The sequence below is a fragment of the Microtus ochrogaster genome, unplaced genomic scaffold, assembly GCF_000317375.1.
Source record: "Microtus ochrogaster isolate Prairie Vole_2 unplaced genomic scaffold, MicOch1.0 UNK3, whole genome shotgun sequence".
NCBI lineage: Eukaryota > Metazoa > Chordata > Mammalia > Rodentia > Cricetidae > Microtus > Microtus ochrogaster.
In genome coordinates this window covers 5,198,988-5,207,752 of record NW_004949101.1, presented here as the reverse complement: position 1 = coordinate 5,207,752, position 8,765 = coordinate 5,198,988, and positions in this window count along the sequence as shown.

Genomic DNA, 8,765 nt, shown 5'->3' with positions numbered 1-8,765 from the left:
GCAGTGGTGTCTGTCATTAAGTTTGTAAAATTATCAGCTAGCAGTTACTACTTCTTCTGCTCCATTACCTCTTCTAGCACTTCAATTACATGTGGTACACCTGGTTTTTTGGGATTGTTTGTTTTGTTTTGTTTTATGAGACAGGCTTTCTCTGTGTATCTCTGGCTATCCTGGAATGCACTCTGTAGACTAGGCTGGCCTGGACCTCACAGAGACCCTTCCTCCTCTGCCTCCTTGAGTGCTGGGATTAAAAACATGTGCTACCACCTCCTAGCTTGTTATACTTTTTTAAAAAATTTTATTTATTTATTTGTTATACCTTTTTAAAATCTCTGCAGTTCTTGAAGACTGTGTTCTGTTTTTATTTCTCATATTTTCCTCTTTTCATTACTTAACTCATCAATTCTTTCCTCGTTATTGTTTATTTTACTCATGGAGCCTTAAAACTCAATATCCATTGATTCCAGAATTTAATTTCTACCACCTCCTCTCTTTTTTTATAATTTATTTATCAAGTTGTATGTAAATCTGACCTTTTAAGGACACTATATTATATATAGCATATAATCCCAATCTATTGTTTCATCAATTGTTCCATCTGTTCAGAAGCTGTCTTCTTCCTTTTCTATCATGTCTTGTAATTTTATGTTGAACATGAGCATATTGATTTGAATAATAAGTTGTGATGAGGCATCACAAAAATGCAAGGTCCCCTTCAGCCTGTGACTCCCAGAAATGTGTCTGTTATTCATCACCAGAAAGTTTTAACAAGCCATCAAAATTATCATCTGCGCATTTTTCCTTCATCCCCTTCCTTTCTCTCTTTCATCCATCCCTCCCTTCCTTCCCTCCTCTTTCTCACCTCTTTTCCCCTCTTCCACATCCCAACAACTCATTTTGCCTATTCCTCCTTTCTTTATTCCTCTCTCTCTTTTATTTTGTAGACCAAGCTGTCCTAGAACTCATTACGTAGGATCTCACTCTGTAGCCAAACAGTCCTTAAGCTCATGGACAACCCTTCTGTGATGGGGGTTGCAGGAGTGAACCACTACACCCAGCTTTAAGTTAAAACAACAATGGAATCTTAGCCAATTAGAGTAAGGGTTCAACCATAGTCTTAGTACTCAGAGCTAAAGTATCCTGAGTTCAAGGCCAGCCTAGGCAATGCGGAGAGGTCTTGTTTCAAGACAAAACACATAACCAATTCATGGTGCCTAACTGTTTCTGCTCTAGGTAATAATATAGATAATAACTCATTTTAAAATGTTTTAAACTTGACTGTCTCAAGTAAGGCAGACAGTTAATTTGCACCATATTGCCAGGGTCCCATGGAAAGAAGCTTATGGACTTGGACTATTTCACTTGCAATTTTCTTTTCATGCTACATTAACAATTGATATATTCATACATTTTAGTTTCAAATTTTGCCTAAAAATTTAATTTTCTCATGGATGCAGGAAAAGTCTTGCCTATGCACAAAATAGGAGAACCTGGAAATTCTCTCTGTGAGCAAAGCATGACTTGACACCCTAGGACTTCAAGGAAAATTTGAAATTGCTTTTTTGTTTTCTATTCTATTTGGAGGTTCTGGATCACTAGAAAATAAAAAGGTTCATGGACAGAAAAAGTTAAATATCTTTGTATCTTAGCAGAAATAAAAATCCAAATAGTAAAAAGGAATTTGTGTAGTGCAGAGGTTTGAAAAGACACTATGACATCTATTCTGTGTACAAAGGCCACATCAGCTCACCTCTATGCCTTTACGGGAATGTTGTTTTTGTTTCTGTTTTCTTCACATAACACCAACCTCTTGATTTCTCAAGTCATAATACATATTAAGGCAGACAACATTACTTAAGTGAAATGATCTTTGGTTTCCAACAATTTTAGACTTAGAAAATACTTAAAAAAAAAAATAAAACAGCCCTTGCTTATTTCACGAAGGAAGAAGCTAAGTATCTGGGCCCAATATGATGATGTAAACTTATAATCCCAGCACTGGGGAGGATCATGATTCCCAGGTCAGTTTGAATTACATAAGTAAGACTTTGTATCAAAGGAAAAAATTCAAAATGGATAATGGGAGGGAAGGAAGAGAGGGAAGGAAGTGAAGGAGTAAGTCACAAAACAATCCCACACCAGTTTGGAATTATGGTTAATAAAAGGGTTATTTATTTAAGGGGGGAAAATCTTACAGATCACTATCCCAGACAACAGCCCTCTGTGCCATCAGGAACGAGGTCAAACAGCCAGAAGCTCGAGGCTTTTTAAAGCAAAAGAGACCATGCCCAAGTGGGGTAGTATCTTAAAGGCTATTGGATAAAGGAGCAGAAGGAGCTCCCATAGCAAGGAAGAAAGGAAGGAAGGAAGGAGGAAGGAAGAGTAAAAGAGAGGAAAAGAAAGAAAATGGTGTGGGAATTACATGACCACACAAGTTCACATAGCTTGAGTAAGCACAACTAGCATCACTTCTTCTATCTTTGTTTAACAGCATTACACCAACTAACAGATCAGAATACCAAGTGGCTCCTACAGGGATTTTCCTGACTCTAAAGTTTTATTTTTTTAGCCTGAGAGAAGCTTGACTCATTTCTTTTCAACATGTACTAAGTTAAGCTGCCTTTTGAGTCATGTGTTGTTTTTCCTTCGGGTCATTAATTGCTGTTGCACACACATAAAAATAACCTAAGTTCTTAACAGTATATTTGCAACAAGAACACTCAGTTATCTCTCTCCATCAGTCCTGTGTGCAAAGGCTACCACCTTGCTCTGCAAGGACTTCTTAGTGGGGAATTGTCTACTTCGGTTCTACTTTGTGTAAAGAGTTGGCTTCTCACTTCATAGCGTGTGAAATGTAAACCTTCTGCTTGTGCCATAAGCCTTCTTTACTCCACAGGAAAGATGAGTACTTGGACTCTGTAGTAGGACAGTGATCATGCTAGCTGCCACATCACTGAGGTCTGAGTGAAGTACTCTGTGATGGTGTCTCCTGTTCCTCTCAGACCTGAGTCAGATAGCTCTAACTCATGAGCTAACTGCTATATAACACACACACACACACACACACACGCATGCACGCACGCACGCACGCACACACACACACACACACATACACATTCAACACTCTTTCTAACTCAATCAATATTTGCTTTCTGTATCATCACCACTCTTCCCTTTCAGGGTATTGACCTCATTTTTAAAAAAACAATTCTTTCTCAGTTTCACTCTTTTTTGGGGGGTGGGGATTTTCGAGACAGGGTTTCTCTGTAGCTTTTTGGTTCCTGTCCTGGAACTAGCTCTTGTAGACCAGGCTGGCCTCGAACTCGCAGAGAGGCAGAACTTCCTCTGCCTCCCGAGTGCTGGGATTAAAGGCACCGTCCGGCTTCAGTTTCACTTTTTAAAAAAATTCTCCTGCTTTAAAATCTCTTTTAAAACTTGATAATCAAAATTATTATAATTTATTTCTTTTAAAAACTCAGCTTGCCCCAACTCTGAGTCATATTTTTTATGGATAATTTATCCGTTCCCCGGTGTTATTTTATGACTTGAAATCACAAACTCTTTGACATACATATCTTTTTAATATAAAGTTATCTAATGAATTTGATCTTTAAGTGAAAAATAAATTCTGCCTCAATTAAGAAACTAACAAGAAAAAGCGAGCTGAAGATGTAGTTTAGCAACAAATGCCTTCTAATTCATTGACTTAAAAAAATTTACCCTTTCTGACACTGGTTAAATGATGCATCTGGAATCAATGGTTTCACAATGTTCCTCCTCTAACATCAATAAGAAATGACTCAGATCTCACACCTGATGTTTCCTGTGCCCAGAACACTGTGGCTTCTATCCCTTGGTCTAAATTGTTTCTGTTTAGACTTCAAGTCATGAATGGACCTCACTGTTTAGGAGATGTGTGTCTTAGTTCTATAGTCTAAGTAATGTACTTTTACTTGATTCTCAAGCCTATTGTCTAGATCTCTCCTTTGGTTTCTATACTCTGGTAGCCAGCTGCCTACTTGCTATCTCCATCATCTTAAACTTAACACATAAAATCCGAATTTCCCATAGTTTTTTCCCTCAAACCACTCTTAGTAAACATCAAGGCTATTTATACAGTTACACAAAGTCCAAAAACATAATCTGCCTTAAGCTGGGCTTCTTCAAAGCATTGCCTACGATGGGGAGTCTTGTCCAAGTAATGGCTTATGACAAGGCCCTCAAGCTTCAGGGAAACTGGGCAGGACAGGACAGGACAAAGAGTGTGGTAAAGGTATTAATGTAGCTGTGACTTGGCTCCAGCTAGCTGCTGCATAGAGCTCTGGCACGTGACAAACTCAGTTTAGTCCCACTGCAAGGCAAGGGGTCTGCTAACCTAATATCAATGAGTCACCAGCAGCAAACTCCTCCTTCTCTCAAAACATGTCTATGGGATCCGTTGGTCACATCAACCTTCCAGAGAAAGAGGCAATGAAAACTCTGAAAAAACAGCAATCACACCAGCTGGGAATCATGAACCAACCTGGTAAACGTTATCAGTATCTACTATACCATCCTGATATCCCTTTTTACACCAAAATAGCTCCCACATTCAATCAGCAAACCCTGATAGTTCAATTTTCAAATGATATTCCAACCCAGTGTTTTCCGCTGCTTTAACCTAAGTCATCTGAATACAGACCACCTTTGCTCACTGGAACTGCTACAGATCCTTTGGTTAGTACATGCTGTCCATTCTCTCCCACAAAAAGCAGGGGATAAAAGAAATTAAGGCTGTTTTCTAAGGCATGAGTTTTAAGATTACATCATCAGCAAAAGAGACTGCCTGGTCCTGCACACTCGAAGAATACAGTCACCCTCTGTGTCTGTTTGCAGGCTCCACATCTGTGTGATCAGTCAACCATGCAAAAGTATTCATGAAAAAAATATATCTGTAGTAGGGGCAAAGATTAACAAGCTTCAATAGCAAAAGGAATATAAAATAATATATTATAAAAAACCCACTAAGTTGTACACAAACTATAAAATAATTTTCAAATGCATCTCCACTGAGCACAATATAATAACTCTTTACATAGATTCACATCAGATCAGTCATACTAAATAACTCTAATCAATTAAACATGCATGGGAATGTGTGAATATTATACCCAAATGCATGGTCACTTCCTGTAAGGAATTTTGACATCTTCTGATAAGGGTATCTGTGAGGGTATCTGAAGATATCAAGTCAGGGCTATATTTCAAAGGCATGCCTGGTCATCTTAGAAAAGAATACAAAAGGAAAAGCTAGAGTGAAGCATTGAGAGGGACTCCCAGAAGTCCCACTTCATGGATTCAATAATTAATAGCCATATGATGTGACTTTTAAATGGATGCTATGCCACTCATCTACTACATTGCCTTAGTGACTAAAGCATATCTGGTCCTATCTTTGTCAAGTATACAGGAGGCACAGAAAGTATGGGGAGTCTACGACAATGACATTTTCTTCTCACTATAAATAGCAAAAAGGGCATTGCTATCTTATACATCAGTATATTGAAATAAATAGCTAGCAAGTGATTCATTTCCAGGCTTGCCTCCCTGAAAGTAGTTCCTGGATTGTAACAAATTTATCAAGATGTATGATAAGTTTTACTTTCAATAACAACTGCCACCTCCTCAAAAAGAAAAGAAAAACAACAACCAGACACAGCAAGATCTTTGGTTTGGTTTGGTTTCAGTGTTCTTCCTGGAATTCACCATTCCCATATGTCTTAATTAGGGTTTCTATTTCTGGGATGAAACACATGACCAAAGCAACTTGCGGAGGAAAAGGTTTATTTGGCTTTCTCTTTCACATCACTGTTCATCATCAAAGGAAGTCAGGATAGGAACTCAAACAGGGAAGGAACCTGGAGACAAGGAGGTGTGCAGAAGCCATGGAGGGGTGCTGATTACTGATTTGTTCAGCTTGCTTTCTTGCAGAACTCAGGACTTTCTGCCTAGGGATGGCCCCACCCACAGTGGACTAGACCCTCCTGCGTCAATCACTAATTAAGAAAATGCCCTGCAGGCTTGCCTACAGTACCATCTTATGGAAGCATTTTCTTAATTGAGGTTCCCTCCACTCAGATGACTTTAGCTTACGTCAAGTTACATAAAACTACCCAGCACACCCACTGAACCATCTCATCAGCCTTACCTCGTGTTTGTCTTGTTTGTGGTTGTGTTTGTTTTGTTAGCCTGTTGTTGTGTTTGTTTATTCTTCTTACTTCTTTCACAAATTATTACCATTTCTATAACTAAGGGGGCAATTTTGTTCCTGTTTGGAAGTGAGGCTGGAAAGCTTAGTCTAGACTGTTTTTTCCATTGACTTACTTTGGGTACATTCCTGGGCATAGCTCTTCAATATGGACCTCATTCCTTCATGAATTCACTTTACTACATAGCTGCAGACTGGAGTTTTCTGACATAGTATCTCCACCATGAACTTCAAGCCACCTCTTATACTTTGATGAATAATGAGCATGTCAAACCTTCACATCCCCAAAACGCAAAATTTGCTTTGTGAGCCCATGTCACTTTTTACAAAAAGTCCTTTTAATTTTTTCTCATCCATTCTTCCACTTTGCTCAGATTGAATGTTTGATCCATCTTCAAGCTGTCAACCACTTCTCTTAGCTTTGCCTTTAAAATATACCCAGTGTCTGTGCACCTATCACCTCCTCTGTCACCTCCCTGGTCCAGGCTGCCGTCACTCACCAATATCATTGCATATGCCCCCCAATGTGGGATTCTTACCTTCATCTCTGCCCTAAGCCTAAATTGCAATTTTCATTACAGCAACCAGCCTAAGTCATTTTATGTATCAAACCCTGCTTTACTCAGGATTAAAGCCAAAAATTTATAATGACCAATGCTTTCTTATGAAAATTGGCTTCTTGTTTTCCCTCTGGCTTCCTCTTAATACTGTTTTCTAGATGAAAAGTCTTATTGACTTCTTTTGAATCAAGTCGTGCTGCACCTATTTCCACCTGACAATGTTTGTATTGCTATAGCCTCTGCTTGGGATGTTATCTCCTCTCTTATCCTAATAGATCATATCTTTTCCTCTTCTCAACATCATCTTTTCAGTGATAGTCATTGTTTCTAAAATTACTCTCCTATCCCAACCTACCATTCTCCTGCATTGATTTTTCATCGCCTGACACCATCTATCACATTTTTATCTGGTTTTTTTGTATCATATATTACATTCTATATAACAAAGCATTTTTTATGGTTTGTTCAACAGTATGGTTTGTTCCTCAATGTCTGGAACAGGGCCTGCCATATAGTACATTTTAAATAAACATTCATTGAATAAATGAACTGTTACCCAACACCTGAGACCTCCAGACTTGACCCCTGACCAAAGATAGTTTATTTAAATGTATATTTCCAACAGAATAAATCTCAAATCACTAAATAAATTTCAAATGAGAAGTTCTGTGGACTCTTCAAACATAACACAATTGAAACTTAGCCATCTGGGACTGAGGATAGATACTACTTAGTATGGGAAACACTGGGAAAGCTTGAGATCCTCAGTGTGCATCCCTACAACCCACGTAAAGCACATAGCAAGTATCTGTGATTCCGAGGATCCTACGATAAGATGGGAGGCGGAGACATGAGAATTCCTGGAAGCTCTTGAGCAGGCCAGCCAGCCTGATGTGTGCAGTGGCAAAAATAACCAAGAGCTCTTCTGTTTGGAGAGATTGTCCTTTGACCTACATACACATGTTATGGTTCAGTTACCTCCACTGGAACACGACATCACTGTAGTTGGTCTGGGGCTTTTGTTTGCTTGTGTGTGTTTTCTTGTGTTGTCTTGTCTGCTTGTTGGTTGTCTGTTTTGTTTCATTTGTTTTGTTTTACTGAGATTTTTTTTATTTTGTTTGAAAACATGGAAAAATGTAACCCAAGCTTGCTTCAAACTTGTGCAACCCTGTGTTACTCTACATGGCTCTCATTGCCCCTTTGAATTTGTTACCCCCTGCCCATCTCCTAAAGGGATGGACCTGAAATTCTCAGCTGAAGAGTACAGTGATCCATCCACTCTAGTCTAATCATCAGTCACATTTCCTTCCCCTTTCTTTTCTCGGGACTCTTGCCAAGCTTTGTTCTCCAGAGTCCCAAAAGATTTCCTGTGCTTGCTTAACTCCTCTATTCTCTCCGTCTGGTTACAGGATGCTAGGTCAGTTGTCATATGTATAAGCAAACTATTCCTTTTCATTACTCTGTTAACATTACCAACTCTTCATCTGAACCTCTGTCACTACTCCTGCTGTCCAAATCCTTCCTGTGCTGCTGGAGAGTAAAGAGACAAAGCCATCGCTTTGCCGTAGAGTTCCTTAGCTTGAGCCAATGCTGTGATCGTGAAGGGATGAGGGCTCAGTGAGAACAAATGGAATAAATGAATGAAAGAACAAATTCCAAGACACTTAATCCCACATTGTTGAACTGGCTACCAAATTCTTCTTGCCAGTCTTTCTTCTTATCTCATTCTGGTCCCCATATTCTGTCTGTCTAGGGAGTACTTGCATTACATAGTGCAGTTTGCATCCAAAGGATTATGGAACGTTCTGGCGTTGTAAAAAACCATTGTATCTGGATCCTCAGAAAAAAAGTCATCCATTCCTTTAAAACCAAGCTGAAGATTAAGGTGTGTGTGTGTGTGTGTGTGTGAGAGAGAGAGAGAGAGAGAGAGAGAGAGAGAGAGAGAGAGAGAGAGAGAG